The following is a 21189-nucleotide window of genomic DNA, read 5'->3' as shown; positions in this document are numbered from 1 at the left end:
CCACCTCAGATACTCCCTAATTGTGTGACTCTGGACAAGTCACTTAACCCCTTTATGGTTCAGTTTCCTCAATTGTAACATGAGGTGGTTGGGTTCTATGACTTCTAAGGTCATGTCTAGCTGTAATTTATGCTCCTACAATGTCATGTGAACTGATGCTTATAATTTCATGTGAATACATCTTATGATGTCATGTCAATTTTGTTAACTCATTCCCTAAGAAGAGCGATTAAAAGAACTATGAATATTTAACACTGAAAAGAAAGGAAACATTAAAGAGAGATATGTTATATATCTTCAAGTAGTAGAGGGGGATTATGGATTTGACATTTTCTACATGGTTCTAAATACCAATTGGACCAATTGGTATTAGTTTAAAAAAAATAAGTGAATTTAGTCTTGAGGTAAAGGAAATCTTCTAAAAGGGTAGTTATCCAAAAGGGGAATTGGTTGCCTTGGGAGGTGGTGGATTCTCCCTCACTGATATTATTGAAGCTAATGCTACATGATAACAAGTTAGGAATGTTATAGAGAGGATTAGTGTGTGTTTCTATGCGTGTGTGTGTGTGTTTAAATTCTGATTTAGACTAGATGGTCTCTGAAGTCCCTTCCAACTTAGAAATTCTCTTATCATATGTACAAAAATATTTATAGCAACTCCTTTTGTGGTGGCAAAGAATTGGAAATCAAGGGGATGCCCATCAATTGGGGAATGGCTAAACAAATTGGGGTATATGAATGTAATGGAATACTATTGTGCTATAAGAAATGAGGAGCAGACAGACTTTATAATAACCTGGAGAGACATATATAAACTGATGCTGAGTGAGGAGAGCAGAAACAGGAGAACTTTGAACACAATTATAGACAAATAGTATGTGTGACAACTAACTTTGATAGACTGGGCTCCTTTCAGCAATGCAAGATTATAAGACAGCTCCAAAAGACTCATGATGGAAAGAGATATCCACATCGAGAGAAAAAACTAGAGTCTGAATGCAGATTGAAGCAAATTACTTGCTCTCTCTCATTTTTTTCTTTTGTTTTGTTTCTTCTTTCTCATTGTTCACTCCATTGGCTATAATCCTTCCTTACAGCTTGACCAATGTTTAATGTGAAGGTATTTGTAGATCCTATATTTGATTGCATAATGCCATGGGAGGGAGTGGGGAGTAAAGGGAGAGGGAAAAAATTTGAAACCCAAGGAATTGTGGGACTGAATGCTGCAAACTAAAAGTAAATAAATAAATTTTTAAAAAAGAAAAAAGAAATTCTCTTATCAATTCTAAGAGAATGAGAATATCAGGGAAGAAATCACAGAAAAGGTAGCATTTGAGCATACTAATAGATGTTTATATGTGGAGCTGAGGAGCAGATCATTCCAAGTATAAGAAGATGAAAAGGAACCAGAGAGTTTATTATGTCTTCTGGAGTTAGCAGGTGGTCCAATTTGGCTTGTGGCAAGGAAAATAATTATAGCCATTCAAAGTGGCATGGGCTGCCCACAGAAGTGGTTATTCTCCCTCTTAACAGAAAGTATTTAAGCAAAGATTGTATCACAACTTGTTGAGTATGATGTAGGTAGGTATTATGGCTCTTCAGGTATGGCTTTGGGCTCTACTAGAATGCCAGTCTGATCCCTTATAAATTATATTTTGTAATTCAGGATGTAAACCTGTCAGGAAAATGTGTTGGGTTTTTTAAGGTTGGTTTGTTTGTTTGTTTTTTTAAAAACAGATTATATGGGCTCCAATTCAAACCTATTTCATTGGTAACATACTTCACAAAAAAAAATGAGCTTTCAATCAAAACGTTTCTATAGAAAAGAGATAAGAGAAATTATGAGACTGAAATTTAGCAATCCATCTCTTTCGTGTCAAGATGACAGTTTCTCTGAAAAGAAAGCAGAGGTACCAAAAGTTAAAATTCTAAAATAGTAATATTGAGTTCTACCTGAATATAATATTTGAAACTCTGGTCCAAAAAGTTATGCTCCTTTTCTTCCAGTCTTATTTACCAATTGTCTTGCTGGGGGATTGTTTCCATTTCAAGCAATTATTTATTTACATAAGGCCAACACAGGGCTATCTGGGTCTCAAAAATGATGGAATAGCATTTTTTTTTCGGTAGAAGGAAGGAAAAATGCTAATTTTCTACCACAGTCTGGGTGATTAAAGCAGCAGGGCTACAAATCACAGAGTGATTAAGCCCAGTGACAAAACAATAACAACCAAAGGCATTCCCTAAAAAACAACTCTTCCCAGCTTTGGCCCTCAAATTTAAACATTTATATGACTTGTGTTCAGGACACTGAGTGTATTTGTTCTTACATCATGCTTCAAAAGGAAATAGAAATGGTTGCTTTCCCACATTAATTGACTAAGTGAGACCCTAAAGTACAAATATCCTCTTTGTCACAGGTGGCAGGAAAATAAAAAGGAATGAAAACAAAAATCTCTGATGATGTTCTTGTCTTTAATCCTAAAGGGTCCAGTCAAAGCATTTTAAGAGAATAATGGATGTAGTTACAATATTGCTATTTTATATGGCTCTGTGTGTGACTTTCTCAAAGTACTGCTCTTCTATAACTAAGGAGGGAATAAAATTACTAACAAATGAGCTTTACCCCCATGTGATGAAATAGCAGACTTTATTTAATTAGTCTGACAAAGGTAATTTTGTGCTGGAGGCACAGACTGTGGGTTGTATGTGATGGAAGATTGGAGGGAAATCAAAAGGCTATATTAGCTTCCCATTTTCATACATGCATTGAGATTAGGGTGGGGGTGAGGAGGAAAGGATAAGAAGCAACAAATACTCCACAGGTGGCAAAGTTTAATTTTGATTCCTTCATAATAGCCAAAGATTCTGCAAATCCCTCTTCCTACTCTTATGAAGTAGGTAAAGGAGTTTAAAGGGAAATTCAAAAGAAGAAAAGAGATTCTGTTTATGTGGAAAACATAACTACAATATTATTGAGAATAAGATGCATATTTTTGTTATCAATCAATTTGAAAATATTCACAAGTTACTCAATCTACTACAATTCTAAAAAAGTAAAAGCTAAAATATTAGTGAGGATTTTATATACAATTTATAGAGAGGAAACCTATTTAAAGATCTTTAAGTGGATGTATTCCTACTTAAGTAGAAGCTGAGTATTTGGCTCAGTGATGCTTGTCAGCTGATGGTGGGAATAATGTGAAATAATCTTAAAATGTTCTGGGTTGATAATGTGTGTGCATAGGAATGCATTTATTACAAATTCATCATTGATGTTCTCTAGAAGAAAAATCTAGTTACTTCTTGATTATCCAGAGACATATTTGTACTCTACTCCGTTCTTAACAAATCTTCCTTTCAAGCTCTTTGTAATTCACTCAAATAATCTGAACAAAAACAGAAAACCTATTAATTCTAGACCAGAAGAAGCAGAAAAAAAAGACCTTTTCTGAAAATGGTAATTAAATTACTTGCCTCCCCCTGGAAAGATATTGGTCAACACCTTGAGAAAGAAAGAGCTCTCCTTTATGCTGGGATTACAAATCACACTTAGATATGGTGCTGTAACCTTTCAGGTAGAGAGAATGAGAATATAAGAATAGGCTGTATAAAATGGATAGTTTTGAAGATTAAGTTTTCATAGTAGGATGTAATTTTTGAAAATATTACAAATTCTCAGAATATCCTCTATGCACCAAATAGTTACGTACAATTTTATGTACTTCAGCTTTTTAAATCACCTTCTAGATCACATTTATTTTCTGTGTCACTATTCTTCTACAATAGAGAAAATAGTTTTAATTTATTACTTATGTATTTCCATATTAATGAGTTCCTGAAAAAAAATACTTAAAAAAAAACTAAATGTGACCAAAGTAGCTGGGTCACAGCAAAAGCAGCTTTTTTATTTCACTCTTAACACTATATGTGTGCGTATGTGTGCGTATACACACATATACATATGTACAAAGATATGCATATACATATATGTATATACACATGTATGTATATATACACATGCATGTGTGTATTTAAATGGCCTATTCAAGTCATACAGCTAATCATTTCCAATAGCAGATTTATCATCTATGTTTTTTAGTGTATATCCAGCTTATGGAACACACCTTGAGAAACCACATTAATTTATGGGTTATTCAGTGGAAAGAAGACTAATAATTTATTCAGAAGACCTCGGTTTAAGACCCAACTCTGCAACCACCTACAGGTATGACTTTGAAGTTTTTCACCCCTCTTAGCTTCAGATTCCTCATCTCTAACATAATCGTTGGACTAGAAGATACTTGAAGATTCTTTCACCTGTAAATTTCTTATTTATCAAATATTATTACAGAAGAATAGTTATATTTTATTAAAATCTTAATAATCCATTGGGCAGCTAGGTAGCACAGTAGATAGAGTGTCAGGCCTGGGGTCAGGAAGGCTCATCTTCATGAGTTCAAATCTGGCCTCAGACACGTATTAGCTGTGTGACCCTAGGCAAGTCTTTTTAACCCTGTTTTCCTCAGTTTCCTCATCTCTAAAATGAGATGGAGAGGGAAACAGGAAACCACTCCAGTATCTTTCCCAGGAAACCCTTAAATGGGGTCATGAAGATATAACTGCAAACAGCTAAACAACAGTCCATTAGTCTGAAAAAAAACATGATGACAAAGAACTTGACTCCCTTCTTCTACTAATTTCCAGTCCCACTATTCAGATTGTTAAAAAATAAAAAACAACAAATATGTATTGATTAAGCACTTACTTTGGACAGGGAACTATGCTAAGCTGCCAGGGATAAAAAGACAGATGTGACAAAGATCCTACTTTTATAGAGTTCATACATATATTTACCAAATACACACACACCTATATTCTTTATATTTTAGAGACACAAAAGTCTAGAACTACAAGAGATATTGGTACTATTTTACATATTTCCTTTACTTTATTATTGAAAAAATTTGAGGCTTAGAGAGGTGAGGTAAATTGCTGAAAGCTGTACACATTGTTAGGGGAAGAACTCAGACTGGAACTTTTGGCTTTTGCACAAAACCATGGACCTGCTCAGATAATGGGAAATTGCAAATGCCATCTGTGACTGTATATTTAGTAATCAGCACAGCAGTGTTCTTAGTTTAGGAATAAGTTTAGGAGCCAGGATTTTTGCCATTTAGAAATCAAGGTGCCACTTATTTTTTGCTGATTCTCATATTGTCACTAGTTAACCCAAATATTTGCAAAGTGATTATGGTCTAATAGGGATTAATCCTCTTTATTCTTGGAAGAGTAAAAAGTAAGAGGACAAAGTAGGTAGTCAATCAGTCATATAGTTACTAATTTACACTTGCCCATGCACCAAAGTTACTGGATAACAGTGGACTAGAGTCATTCCTACTCTCTTGAAGAATGAGCTCCCCATACCTCACCCCTCAATGGAGCATCCAATCTGTTGAGGTATATGGACAACTGTGTATTGAAACTTACACAACATCTGTTATCCTCAGGTCTAGAACAGACAGTGCTATTAATTTCAGTGCCGTACTTTTATGAGCACCAATATTGGGCAAACTCACTTTTTTTTAATACCTTCTGTTTGGTACACAAAGCAATGAAAACAAGAATACTGGGAGCTGTGGCTGCTCCAGCATCCATCCATCCATCCTCAGCTCATCCCAGGGTATAAGCCAGAGTAATTATAAAGAGGCATATGTTGATGGTAATAAAGCAGTTACGCATGTTCAGTATCTACTTTAGAGATTAACTGCCTACCACATTGCGGTATTTAAAAGTTAGAGCATTTCAGGTTTAATACATGTCTCCCTTGCCCCCCCCACCCAAATATACACCAGAATTCCTAAAGGCATAGTCATAAATGTAATTTTATATAACTTACAACCTAAGGACTTCATGAGTGTAAACAATTCTGCTGTAACATTTGGCACCTAGAATGACAATTTATATACTCCCTGCTATTCCCATTCCCCAAAATGTAGCAACACATTCATCATTTTCCTTGTAAAACGTTCCACTGCCTTCATGGGACTTATTTCACAGAAGCAGGGATGAGCAAATGAGATTCAGAGGGTCCAGAATTAAAGTGAGGTTTCAGATTGTCATGTTCCCAAATGGCAAAAATAAAAGCTTTCCCACCAGACAAATTTTAATGGCCTCTCCAAAAGCATCTCAGCCTGGTGTTCCAATACTAAATTCCTTGAGAAATGCAGAGTTCTGAGTTTAGCCTAAGGTTAAAGGCATTCCCCCCAAACACTTCTCTGTTCAAACAACTGAATCATCATTAGCACTTATTTAAGCAAATGCAAAGAAACAAAATAAAATAAATCAGGTAATTGAAATACTAGTGTGGCAGAAAACAGAGGCTGCTCCCTTCTATCAAGAAACGAATGACTCAGCCCAATTCACTCCTACCTGCCATAGTAGGAGATTTTCTTGCTGGAGGATGACTTTACCACATAATATAGCTTTCACCTTTGGTAACATGCCCCATCTTGAAAACAGCAAAGGCCAGGTTTAAAAGATGTGCAGCATGTAGCAAAACAGCAGAAAGAATACGTTAGTAAGAGTAGTACAGAAGATAATTTCACTGAACTAAAGGTTTGTTTTTTTTCCCTCTCCTCTTGCTAATATAACTGAGCAAATAACACTTCAATTTAAATTAAGAAAAGCATAGCAAAAGAAATGCTTCTGATTCACTTGCTGTATCTTCAGCTGTTTAAATTTTCCACAGGAGACCAGAAGAAAAGACTATTTTAAATGTATAATAGTCCATTACGAGACATTCCACATACATAAATCCTCAATATTTCACAAGTTCTGTTACCATGACAAAATCATTCATGTTTCCTACTTATGAAATGGACTCTTGTGAAGTATTGCCTTTTTCAACGTTAGCAAACAAAAATTAAATATTTATAAGGAAAATATATCAGGCATACTGAAATTCTTATGGGATCAACGTACATAAATTTTCAAGAAATTCAGTTTGAATTTAATATGTACTTACTATATCAATATTATCTGTAATAATTGTACATATTTATATATAGGTATGCATTATGAAAATATTTATATAGCAAATACATTCCAACTCACATTGGGTTTTTAAAATAAACACAAAATACTATAAAAAATTTAAGCCCGTTTTTATCCTATGAGAATTCATTTCCTTACCTGATTTTCTTGTGCAATTTTAAGCTTAAATTAACAACAAAAGTATAGATGCCTTGATAAGCCTAAAATGTTGTTTTCAAATACAATGCAGATAATGCAATCCTAATTATAAACTCCCCCAGTTATATAGATATATCAGCATGGCCATCTCTAAGTTCAATAGGCAATATTATGATGATAACATTATTGGCCACTCCAGTTAGACTTTATTCTGTTTCTACTCCTACTTATAAAAACCTTAAAATAAGGGCTTAATCTCTCTTAGTCTCAGTTTCCCCACCTACAAAATAAGGAGAGAAGGAATCTAAAATAGATCTCCATAGTCTTTTCCAGATTTATAACTTAAAAACTTCATTATTTCCTTCATCTCAAAATAAATGCTGAATCTATTGTCTATGTACTAGCAAACCAAGGTATAAATATATTATAGAAGAAACCAGGGTCCTGGGGAAAATTCACAGAAATATAGGATGTCAGAATTAGAAGGTATCTCAGAATCCATATAGTGCTCCATTTTCTTGAAAAAGAATTCCCTTTACAACATTCATTCATTCATTCTTTTATTCAGTAAGCATTTATTATCTATCATTTAGTAAGCACTGTGCTAGGTGCTGAGGATACAACAAAATAAGAGTTCCTGTCCTAAATGGCTTATATTTCATTCCCTTGGACCAAAATGTATACACGGATAAGTAAATAAAATACATACATAATATATACATATATGTATGCATGTGTGTATGTGTGTGTACACAGTGATATCAGGGAAAGTGGGCACTAGGAACTATGGGAAGGGATGATCAGGATAGTTTTTTTTTTAATCTTATATATAGGAGGTATTGCTTTAGCCTAGCCTCAAAGAACAAGAGATTCTAAAAGGTAGAAATTAAAAGGGTGTTCATTACAGGTGATGGAGAATATCCTGCAGTAATAGAGACATATGAAGAGAACAAGAAGTAGGCCAGTCTGTCTGAAATGTTGAATGGGAAAGATGAATCATAGAAAAAAGAGACTTAAGTCATTGTAATGGTAATGGGATTTGAAGATCTTCCATATCCTCTTTTATTGGCAAGGTAACAGGTACTTAGCACTTAGTTTCAAGTTCATAATTGTATCAAGTATTAAGACCCAGAACTTGTGATCCCACAGTGGGATGAACTTGCTGACATAACAGGAAGGGGTGGGGTAGGGAGGAGGTAATACCTTATATAAAGAAAAGCCCAAGCTAGAGAGCCAGAACTTCTGGGAGCAAGCAGTGTGGAGGCTGAGGAGCTAAGAATTGAGAAGAGATTTGGAGAACAGAACTTGTGGTGGCAGAACTTCTGAGAGCCAGCCAGAACTTCTGAGAACTGCTGGGAGCCAGAACTGCTGGGAGTGAGCAGTGTGGAGGCTGAGCAGCTACCATGACTGAAGAGAGGAGGATCTTTGCCTGAGGGAGCTTGTTTTGTTTTGAAGGCTCAGGAATGTGGGTGTTCGTTGAATTAACTATGTGTACCAACTTTGTGGTTACTGTAATGACTTTGACTTCTGGTTTGGGGACTCAGTTTTCTGGCATTTGAATAAAGGCTTTGGTTCTGTCCTCCATGTGGAGAGCCTGTTACATTTTGTGATTCACAACTATACTAGCATATTCATAACCACTGTGGGTGTTGTGAATATTGCTTTGGTGTTACAATTATGGAGACTAATTAGAAGGTTGCTGTTAAGGCAAGCAAGTCTGAACTAGGGTAGTAGACTAGTGAGTGAAGAGAAGGGCTGTAGTAGCAACCACACTGATATACCCAGGACAGGTTCTTAGATATGCTTTAGTAGGAAAGATAACTGTTTAAGGAGTCAAAAATAACTTTTTAAATTACATTAATTAGTTCAGGGGAAAAATCAGCAACCTGAACTTCAGAGAAAACCCAAACAAAGGAAAATAGAGGAAATATAAGCAGGGAAATGAAGACCAACACATAGGGCTTCTAACAGTTTGAGGAATTAGCACAGATCAACAGACAGATCCAACTATCTGACCAAGGCAATACATACATAGTTGGCAGAGAGAGAAGCACCAATATCTGTTTTTCAAAGCCAGGAGGCAGGGCTCCTTAATGGCTACCCAGAATCTCATCTGGTCAAATCATAAGAACACTCTTCCAATGAGTGAGCCCCAAAGCAAAATGCTAACCTCAGAGTATATAAACAGTTCTTCAGGGTCAGAGGGCATCACAACCTTAGTGACCCACTGCCTAATTACAAAGTAACAAAAAGGTGTGGGCCTTCCTGAAAAATGAGCCTCCCCTACTCAAGCTTCCCTTAATGGGCTCCACGTGAGGCCTATTAATGGGCAGGGATGATCCCATTAACATTACAAGGGGATTAATGTGAGAGGTATTCTGGAGGTACAATCAGCAAGATTTGTGGTGTAGGTAAAAGAAGAGTTACTAGATGGGCAATTATTCTGAAATACAGAGTGTTGTCTAGTAGAGCCCTGGCAGTTAAAGGAACTTCCCAAGAATCATAAAATGAGTAAGTGTCAAAGGCAGAACTTGACCCCAGGTCTTCAACAGAATAGGAACACTGGAGAGAAGGGTGAATATGGGGGAAACTAAGTTCTGTTTTTAGACATGTTGAGTTTGAGGAACTTGACAAGTATATTTTCATTGCTTAAGAACCTCAAGCGAGAGAGAATTTCTCTCCTCTTAGGGGAGGCCATTCTATTTTTGCACAAAATTTCCAGGAATGTTTTTTTTTTTCTTACAACAAGCCTAAATGTGTTTCTTTGCAGCTTCCCCACTAATCCTACTTCTACCCGAAAAGGCCAAGCAGGACAATTCTAATCTATCTTCTACTAGATGTCTCTTCAAATGCTTAAATATAGCTATCATTACCCTCTATGTCTTCTGTTCTTTAGGCTAATTATCCTTATTTTCTTCAGAGGGTCCTTATATGGCATGATTTTGAGGCCCTTTAACATTGTGGTTCTCTTGCTCTGAATTCTTTCCATATTATCAATGTTTTTACTAAATTATAGTGCCCAAAACAGAACACAATGTAGTCTTCAGTTTTTATACTTTTTATAACTTTTTTCAGTTGTTTTTATAAAGACAAAATTGGAGGAACTAGGTTTACCATTTCATCCAAAGAGTGTTTGTATTGGTTGGTTTTGCCCCAGAGAGGACAGGGCCTCTACTTTCCACTAGCTGGCCAATTTTGGGGGGCAATGCTTAACCAAGACATCTGTTACAACTGTACCCAGGCTTTTGTTGATTCTTTTGTGCCTTCCATTTAGCAAGTGACTTCACTAACTAATCATTCTTCCAATTAACTCTCAATAAGACATCAATAAACAATAAAAAAGCAAAAGTCCTCAAATGCATCAGGTTTGTACTCCTCATTTGTTCTGAGAATTGGTGGGATGCTGTCTCTAGTAACAATGCCAGCAGAATATCCTGGGAATGAAAGAGAAGTCTTCCTTAGTCCTTTTATGGGGAGTGGTCTGACTATCAGAACAGTTACATTTCAGAGGTGTCTTTGAGTAGTTGAAAAAATACATTCTGCATATTTTGTTGAAGCACAGATTCCAAAGACTGGGGGTTAAGAACAATGGAATCAGATCAAGAGCCAGCAATTTCTGTACCCAGGGAAAGTAGAAAAACATGTCTTCAATTCCACTGGAGGGAGAAAGGTGGCACAGACCACGGAACATGTATCATGAGGCAACTGCTGGAGAAGAATCTATTAGGGACAATGAATTTTCTTTTTTATTTTAAAAAATATATATATTTTTTTATTTTTGGAGGGCAATTGGGGTTAAGTGACTTGCCCAAGGTCACACGGCTAGTTTTTGTGTTAAGTGTCTGAGGCCATATTTGAACTCAGGTCCTCCTGATTTCAGGGCCGGTGCTCTATTCACTGTGCCACCTAGCCACCCCAAGGGACAATGAATTTTCATGTTAGCAAAGTTCTCAGCTGGAGAATGACCATGAAGAAACACTTTGTCTTATTTCCTACTTTAACTAATTATCCTTGCTTTGTAGGCACAAACGCCAGTTGTTTCTATGCTTCCAAAAGACTACAAGCACTGCCACTACACTATAAATTTTGCCACCCATGTGCAAGAGGATCCTAATTGATAGAATGTATGTTTTTTGAGGGCAGAAGTTGTTCCACTTTTATCTTTGTGTCCTTGGGATCTTAGGACAATGCCTCACACATAATAGTGTTTTAATAAATGCTGAATTATTGTTTGGTTGGTTACTCTGTCCAAATTATGGCTACATAGATGGGACAGTATGTCACCTGTAATGGTCTACAGTTCTGTTCTAGTCATATTCTCTGAAATGTGCACAAATCAATTCTTGCACTTCATAGGATAAAACACATCAGAATAGATAAAACTCTAACAAAAGCAGAAATAAAAGGGCAGAATCCTAGTAGACTAAATTTCCTTTAGGCCTGATGGCTCCATTTCACAACGTACAATTTCATAATTCGCTCCTTGGAAACTCTCCTATGTCTTTACTTTCAGTGTTTACAATCTATTTTTCTCTCTGTTAAATTTGAACTATGAAGATCCCATAAGAAAAAAAATCAGACTTGATAACTTCAGGCCATCATGGGGAAAACAGATTTTAGGGTAAGCAAAATTTGGCATTGAAGAGTAATTCTGAAAATAGAATAGGAATGAGAATCAGATGTATAAGAAACAAAGAAATATTCCCAAATGAGTATTCATTTGGATTCTAAAAGGAATCATTATCATATTTCTTTAAATAGTAAGCTTCCCTAGTACATCACAGAATCCTATAATTTGAGAGGTAGAAGATACTTTAATGGCCATCTACTCCATCCATTACCTGAATAAGAATACCCTCTTCATCATACCTGGCAAATGGTCATTCAGCCATTGTTCTTTCTTCTATTTCTCCTTTCACGATCTTCACCCTCTAGTTCTACAATATAATAGTGATTAGTGATCTTTGATTTCCTTGCCCTTTGATCCTAGTCAAGACTTGCCTTTGATCCTTGCCAAGTCAGGCCTTGTCAAGTACCAACCCTTGGTTAACCCTGATCCTTTATCTTCTCTATTTTTACTCATACATTTTTGAGTGTTCTTAGAGAAAACTGAGAGAACACAGCTAACTTTGAGTCTATTACACTTTCTACTATTATCACGTCTCCACTGAGTCCACACTGCTCCATATTAATCCTTTCATTCTTCCTTGACTCATGCCTTATCACAATCTCTTCACTAGCTATTCTAGACCTTTCCTTCTTTCCTTAGGCCTCCTATACTACTTTTCCAGAAGAGGACTTAGTCTCCTACTTTACTGAGGAAACAGAGATCATCTGTTGTGATCTTCCACTCTTTCTAAACCTCTAAATCTCTATTTGGGGAAAGAGGCATCACAGTGGTAGAGTACTGAGCTTGGAATCTGAAAGACTCATCTTCATGAGCTTAAATTTGACTTCACTTACTAACTGTGTGACCCTGGATAAGTAACTTAACTCTGTTTGCCTCAGTTCTGCATCTGTAAAATGAGCTGGAGAAGGAAATGACAAAGCACTTTAGTATCTTTGAAAATAAAACCTCAAATGGGGTCATGGAGAGTCAGATGCAATTGAAACAACTCAACAAAAACAATTCTCTCTGTCATTCTGTTTTCTCTCCTTTGACAATTCAGTCTTTGAAGAATAGGTGGGACTTCTTACCAAGGCTCACCAATCTTTTTCTGCTCATAATTTCAGCCCCTCATATCCTCTTAGAGGTTGCCATCCTCATCTTCAGTCTCCTTTTTTTCTATTGACTTCCCATACCACCTACAAAAAATACCTTGGTCTTCTTCACCTTTAAATAACCTTCACTTAATTCTGTCATTCCCTTAAGCTACTATTTTAAGTCTCATCTCCCTTTCACAAATTCTCAGAAAAAGTTATTTATGTTTACTGTTCTATTTCCTCACCCTCACTCACTTCTTAATAGCATAAACTTTGGCTTCTGTCCCCTTTATTCACGTGAAAATATTACGTTTATCAATATCATCTCAATGATTTACTCCACTAATCTTTTACTAAGTACTTAACCTTCTATACTTTCTAGCTTCTGACCATTAACCATCTCTTCCTCTTTGACACTCTTCTCTCTTGGTGTCTGTAACAGCACTGTTTCCATTTTTCTCCAAATTTATTGTCCCTCTCAATTTCCCTTATGAGATCATCATTCTTTTCATGCCTACTAAGTGTGAGTGAACCCAAAGATTTGTCTTGCATTCTGTTCTCTTTTCTCCTTATGCTTATATAATTTCAAAATTCAAAAAATACAATTTCAAAGCTTCAGAAAATTCAATTTTTGTCTCTATACAGATGATTTCTATCACTATTATCTAGATATCTAATCTCTCTCCTGAAGCTATAGGTCATTTTTACCAATTGCCTGCTGGGTATTCCCACTTGCATGTTTTAGAGACACCTGAAATTCAGCATCTGAAAAGGAACTCGTATTTCTCCCAATACCCATTCTTCTTCCAAACTTCCCTATTTCTGTTGATAGCACCATCAACTATCTAGTCATCATCGTACTGGAGCCACAGTCAGTTGCTTAAATGGGGAAATAGCCTCCTTATTCACCTTTCTTACTCAAGTCTTTGCTTATTTCACATATCTGCCAAACTGTTGTTCCTAAAACATAGGACTAATCATATCATTTTTTCTACTAAAAATATCCGCATTGCATCCCTATTGTCTGTCATACAAAACTGGCTTTAAAGCTCTTCACAATTTTGCTTATACCTACTTTGATGTAATTTCATGTCACTCCCATTCTTTCACTATCTAATAAAAACTGTTAGTTGTTCCTCATATATCTATCTCTATCATCTGTGTCTTTGCACAGTTACTGCTGTTATTTAAAATATATGCCCTCAGGAGTCAAGATGGTGGAGTAGAAACAGGACCTCCTCGGGACTCCAGATTCCACCTTCCCCAATTCATGTAAAAGGGGATTCTGAACAAACTTTGGAACTACAGAACCCACAAGATGACACAGAGAAGCTAACTTCCCACTGAAGACAGCCCAGCAGGCTGACAGGAATCAGCCAGCACAGCACTCTGGCAGCTTCTACACTGAGGGATGGAAGGGCTTGGAATGTGATATTCCGGAGGGCAAAGGAGCTGGGATTAAAACCAAGAATCACCTACCCAGCAAAAGTGACTATCATGTTTCAGGGGAAAATATGGTCATTTAGTGGAATTGAGGACTTTCAAGAATTCTTGATGAAAAAACCAGAGTTGAGTAGAAAATTTGATATTCAGATACAAGAAGCAAGAGAAGCATGAGAAGGTAAACAGGGAAAAGAAATCATAAGCCACTTATCAAAGTTGAACTATTAACATTCCTACATGGAAAAATGATAATTGTAACAGATGAAACTTTTCTCAGTATGAAAATAGTTGAAGGGAATATAAATATATATATATACACATATGTATATATATGTAAATATGTCTATATCGGAGGGTATATGGGTATATGAATACTTATGTGAATGTGTGTATATATGTTTACAGGTATACATAGATAGAGGGCACAGGACCAAGTTAATGGGAAGGGACTTAAAAGGTGAAACTAAGAGGTGAGAAAGACATATAATGAGAAGAGATGGAGAGAGACAGAATGGGGTAAACTATCTCATAAAGAAGAGGCAAGGGAAAATGGTTACAACAGAGGGGAAGAATGGGAAGGCAAAAGGGAATGGGTCAACCTTATTCTCATTGAATTTGGCTCAGGGAGGAAATGAAATACACACTAAGTAGGGTATCTCACCCTAAAGGAGAGTAGGGGGGAAGGGGATGAGAGGGGGTATGATGGAAGGGAGGGCAGGCTGGAGGGGAGAGAAGTTGGAAGCACCCACTTTTGAAAAGGGATGGGATCAAAGTAGAGAATAGAACAAGTGGGAGGTGGGATAAGAGGGAGGGAAATATAGTCAGTCTTTTACCGTATATCTACTGTGTTAGTGTTTTGCATTAGCTACACATGTACAACCTATCTTCCCAGTAAGGGTGGGTGACAAGGAAGGAAGGGAATGAATCTGGAATTCAAAGTTTTAAAATCAAATGTTTTATGTGTGTGTGTGTGTGTGTGTGTGTGTGTGTGTGTGTGTGTGTAATTGGGAAATAAGATATACAGGCACTGGGGCATAGAGATCCACCATGCCCTACTGGAAAAGGTGAAGGGGGTATGGGAGAAGATATGGGAGAGAGCAGATTGGAGGAGGGGATACCCTATGGGATTGCTATTTGGGGGTGGTGTGTAGGGGAAAAACAGGGAGAAAATTTGTAACTCAAAATCTGGTGGAAATGAATGATGTAAATCAGAATTTAATAAAGCATTTGAAAAATTAAATATATATATATACATATGTATGTATATATATATGCCCTCTTTACTTCTACTTGATTGAATTCCTAGCTTCTTTTTAGCACATTACACATCCTGCTTCATTACACATCTCCTGGTTTACCCAGGTATTAGCATGCTCTCCCTTCCTGAAAATACTTTTTACTACACTGTTTAAGCATTGTATTTACTTAACCATAAAAATGTCATATATTTCTCCAGTAGAATTTAAGTTCCTTGAGGGTAGAACTTGTTTAATTTTTTTGTCTTTGCACCTAGCTCAGGTGATTTCACATAAAAGTGCCTTACACATAAAAAGCTTGAGGTAATTATTTTTAGTTAAACTGAACCCCTTGAAGATCTTCAAAGGGAAGAAGACCATTACTTCTTAGAGAAGACCATTACCCTTGTTGGTAACTCTAATTGTTAGGTAATTCCTTTACCCCTATCCCAATAACAACAACAACAACATCAACATCATCATCATCATCATCAATTTTCCCTCAGAAACTTTTACTCTTTTTCCCTGTGTATGTCTTCTGGGCAAAACAGAATGCACCTAATCTGCTTTCCAGTTTAAAGTCCTTTGGCTATTTGGAAACAGCTATTATGTTCCTCTCTTCCTCTGATAAATCTTCTTTCTAGGAAAACACTCCAAGTTTTTCCAACTGAATCTAATATAATATAAATTCATCATCCTCACTGCTCTCTTCTGAGCACTCTCCAGCTTATCAATGTCTTTCCTAAAATGTAGAAACCAAAACTGAACACTTTATTCTAGATATGATCTGACTAAATAGAATTGTCATCTCCTGAATGCCTTACCTCTCTTAACACAATCTAAGATAGCATTGTCTTTTTGGTAGCCATAGTGATAGCTGCCTTGCTTTTCATTGATTTTTTGTTTGTTTTGTTCTTGTACCTCCAACCTCTAGTTAAGTACCTTACACATAAATGACATTTAATAAATGTTTGTTGTATGAGTTTGTAAGATAAAGATAAGTCAACTCCTATTGAGTTTTCAGTGTGTTAAAACTAGAAGTCCTTTTTAGATGAATAGGTATATGGCCATATCTCCTGCATTTCTTATTTGCAAAGTAATTTTGACTTATACACAGTTTTAAAGGAAAAGCATTTCATTAAGCAAAGTATACCCATCTAGGGATGTGATTACTAGGGGAAAACCAAACATTAGCTCAATGCCAAAAATTCTTTCCTTCTTCTTTCCATCCTTCCTTCAAAATGAATTTCTTTAAAAGATTGAAAAATGAAGGCAAGACACTTGAAAACTGAAAAGATTTTCTGAATGACCAGATAAACAGTATGCTTCTGACATTTAACAATGTGTGAGACAATTTCCTTGACGAAACCTTGAAATGTGTGATACCAAAAACTATATATTTAGAAGTTCCTATTTTTCTTTAATTTGTATATTTGGTATACACGTTAGGGTTGAGTTTATGAATACATTTATTTGTTTTCTGGTGTCTGTTTTTAACTTTCCAAAATAACCACTCCTAGGTTAATTAAATAGTTAATCTATCCAATTTGTTCTTCCACTGAGAATGTAAAGAATATAGTTTTAACCCTAAAGCCTGTATTTTTTTATGTCAAAACTCAGTAGGAGAGAAAATACTAATTTATAAAATACCCTAACAGTGAAAGGATACATTCCCCCCCTCTACTTGACCCCCTTCCCCAAATCCTTAGGTGATACTGACTCTTAAAAAATATCATGAGTTGTATGGGAAATGCAGTTTTTAAAGTAGCTTCTAGCATAAAACTCAGAATGAGGTTAAGAGAATACAATTCTGTCTTTCTCTATCCATCTCTCCCTCTGTCTCTCTCCCTCTTTCCCCCTCCCTCTCTCTGTTAGTCTCTGTCTCTCTGTCTCTATCTGTCTGTTTCTCTCACTCTCTCTCTCTCCTTCCCTCCCTCCCTCTTTCTCTCTAATCATTGGACCAGGTATTTAATCACTATAGGGAATTACTGGATGGACAATTGTTCTAAAATATTTAGAACTGTATAAGGTACTAAAAATTAAAGAACTCGTCTGGATCACAAAATCAGTAAATGTCAGAGCTTGGACCTGATTCTAAGTCTTATTTAGAGGTCAATTCTATCTCTCTATCAGGCTGCCTCTCAGGATGATAAACATAATAAAAAGGGAAAAAAAGCTTGTACATGGTTTTAATATGTCATCATAGTTAAAGGCGAAATATAAATAAATTAAATCTTAGAGTTGACTATAGGCTCAATGTGTGGAAAACAATTTTTCCATGTTACTTGAAATCTATTCATATTACATTTAGAAATTCTACTAGAGAGCCAATAACAATTGATGGTAAAGGATGCTCCATTTTACTTTACAGTTAGAAACTGTCAGCTGCATAAAATTTCTTTTGGATTATTTGATTGGAAAAGGAATAGAGGAAGTAATTGTCCAGGGAAAATACCTGTCTAATAGTAATAAGAAAAAAAAAGATTCATTCTATCTAGTGATGAAAACATTTAAGGATTTAGCCTCCCAATTCTTTCAAGAATAACACTAATACTGTAATCATTTGAATGAGAGAAGGGAAGCGTTTTCACATGGAAAGAAGTGAAATCTTACAAAAATATGAATAAATATAAGGTAAGACTCAACTAACAATTGATTTTTTAATATAATATAATATATTTTTATATAATTTTTTAAAATATAATTTACATCTCTTTGTACCTATATAGCTCCTGATATTATCTTGCCTGGATAATTCTGGGATGTATAGGCATTTTCCCAAGCACAAAGGTTGATTCTGAATTCCTCTGAGAAGGGATGGAATAGACTATTCAGAGCTATACTGCAATATAAATAGCAGGTTATGGAGAATAGGCAAGGAAATTTTGGGATATTTTGTAAAGAGTGACTCTCAATTCCCACCTTTATTAGGTAGTCTACACCATAAATCTTTCCTATAAAGAAAACAAAAGTATCTCCACCTACCAGGCCACTGGATTTTTTTTCAGGATTGGTGATATTTTTTTAATTTAAAAATGTTTTATTAATGTCTTTTGTCATTACCTCATAGTCATTTAAGGTGAGTTGAGAGCTCTACCTTCTGATTCAACTATAACAAAGAAAAAAAGTAAGTAAATCTCCTAATACAATGCTTTTGACTATATACAATAATTCTATCCTAGTAGTCTGTCACCTCTTTGCCAAGAGAAGGAAGATATATTTCATTATCTGTTTCCTAGAAACATCTTTATTTATTTTATTCTGCAACAGTTCCTATAAATCTGCACATTTAACTGCTCATATTTGTCACTTCCAACTTCATAACAATATTAATAGCTAACATTTATATAGCATTATAAGTCTTTCAAATAATCCTACATATTATGTAATTTAATCTTTAAAAAATTCCAAAAACAAATCCTATGAGGCAAGTGCTATTGTTATTCCCATTTAACAGTGGGAGGAAATGATGCTGAGAGAGGCTGTATTCCCCAGAGTGGTACAGCTAATAATTGTCTGTGTCAGGATTTGAATTCAGGTCTTTATAGTGCCAAGTTCAGCACTCTATCAATGCCATCACCTAGTTGCTACTGATTATGTTATTTTCCATTCATAGAGGTTGGTTTATTTTAATCTGCTGAGGGGATATCACAACTACTAATTTAGTAAGGTACTATGTTACTTTTTAAATATTTTGGAAAAAATGATAAATGAATTTAACTAAATTTAAAATAATACTCTGTTATGACATAGAATCTCCTTTAAGACCTAATTCAAATCCCATCTTTTGCCAAAGTCTTTTTAGGTCCTACCATTTTGCCCACTGACCCCCATACTCTCCTTCCCTTCTGTATGTGCCTTCCATATTTTCTGTGTATTCCTTGTATGTACACATTTGTCTGTTGTTTTCTTTAGAATGTGAATAATTTGGGGGCCCAACCACATTTCTGAATTTCTTTTTATTCCCAGCATTTAGTAAAATTCCTGGCATATAACAAATACTGATGGAGGGATTGAGAGATTGGATAGATAAGTCCTTGATTAACCAAAGAATTTAAGTTTTATGTCTAGTCCATTATAATCAATGACCCAGTCTACGTAAGGTGTTTGCTCAAACTGATGGGTTAAAAACCCAAAGTTTAAAAACACACACATACATACATACATACATACATACATGTGTGTGTTGCTTCCCCCCCAAGTCATTCTGTATCTTCCAATTTATTTACTGATTCTCTGTATACTCTCCAACAAACAAACAAAAAGATTCTCCTTTTTTCAGCCTAGAAGCACATACTTAAATATAAAAGGTTTCTATGGAGTAACTCAAAACTACGAGATTGAGGTTCACATTTTGAAGGGAGAAAATAAAACAGAGTTTTAGTTAAAAAATATATGCTGATAAACTGATGATGGGAGAAAGGGACAAAAATAGCAAAATTTAAAGGAAGTTTACATAGCAAGAAAAAATTCCCATATGAAGACAAAAAAGTTAATATGTTGATGCTCTTCTAAACATAACTATGTTGTACATAACTGCATGTAACTTAAGGCTTATATCCAGTTTTGTCAATGGAGGTTTTGCTGTTTCTTATAGAAATCTAAAATGGGAGATAGCACACCACAGATGTCATCAATGAACTTCAAAATAAACTGAGAACTAAGCTATGAATCTTTATGTATTTTAGGATGCACTGACGTCCTAAAATCTAATACCTTGAATGCTTTCCCTTCTGCCACCTGAATTCTAGTAAGTTTTTAGTTGTGATTTCATTTTTATTTTACTGGAAAGTAAAAATAATAAAAGAATAAAATTTGATTCATTTAAAACATTTCCAGTAATGGCTTATTTTGCTCTACCCTAAAATATTTCAGTTTAATATCTCCTTGATTTTCCATTTCTGCTGCTTCTTGATGGGTTTATAATTTTATTTTTTTCCTTCTATGGCCACTTACATGTTTTGATTCCCCCCCCCCCTCAGTCCAATAAACAAAGAACATATTATTTACTTGGGAAGAGAGGAGGGTATGGAGAGAGAGAGGATTAGCTAAGTGAAAGATGCCCTGTAATGGAAAGAATGTTCTACTCTTGATTCAGAGATACATGTTAGGCAACAACAAAGTAAAGAAAGAATTATTTTAATAAGAGGTACAGAAAATACAGGAAAAAAACTTCTTATGTTCCTTGTCGTGGTGGTTGAAGTATAAATGACCAGGTCAGGGCTCATTGTAAATTATAGGTTCTCTTCTTTGGCAAGCCAAAGAAACATGCAAAAGTTTGCCTAATTAAATGGCACAACTCACTGAGGGAACTGAAGTTCCTCCACCCATTTAAATGTCAAAGATCCTTCAGTGAAAGGGCTAAGAATCAGCAGCAACCAGATTTGAATCTCATTTAGGTTACCTACTAAGCTGTGTGACCATGAGCAAGGTATTCAACATCTCTGAGCTTCAATTTCCTCATCTGCAAGGTGGAGATAATAATATTTCCCATACTACCTTTCTTGGAAGATAGTTTAGGGACTTATTTTTTTTTAATGTGAGTGCAAATATTATAAAGAAATTTATGTAAAATCTTTATAAACATTAAAGAATTAAATCTTTGACAACTGTT

The 21189-nt window shown here is 35.5% G+C and overlaps 1 protein-coding gene and 1 long non-coding RNA gene across 3 annotated transcripts in view; one reads left to right on the top strand and one right to left on the bottom strand.

Moving 5' to 3' along the window:
- MACROD2 (mono-ADP ribosylhydrolase 2) overlaps nucleotides 1–21189 on the bottom strand; it is a 2250628-nt gene that overhangs the window by 1098488 nt on the left and 1130951 nt on the right. The window lies entirely within an intron of this gene.
- LOC138151757 (uncharacterized) overlaps nucleotides 1–21189 on the top strand; it is a 33837-nt gene that overhangs the window by 4464 nt on the left and 8184 nt on the right. Inside the window, exon 2 of the long non-coding RNA XR_011165907.1 lies at nucleotides 4103–4228. This is a non-coding gene — a long non-coding RNA (uncharacterized lncRNA). The remainder of the gene's footprint in view (nucleotides 1–4102; nucleotides 4229–21189) is intronic.

Source organism: Petaurus breviceps, unplaced genomic scaffold, assembly GCF_028583685.1.
Source record: "Petaurus breviceps papuanus isolate PSGF00001 unplaced genomic scaffold, PetGlider_PUasm1.0 90919, whole genome shotgun sequence".
Lineage (NCBI taxonomy): Eukaryota > Metazoa > Chordata > Mammalia > Diprotodontia > Petauridae > Petaurus > Petaurus breviceps.
The sequence above is the reverse complement of the archived record's forward strand: the minus strand, read 5'-3'. Positions and strand labels throughout refer to the sequence as shown.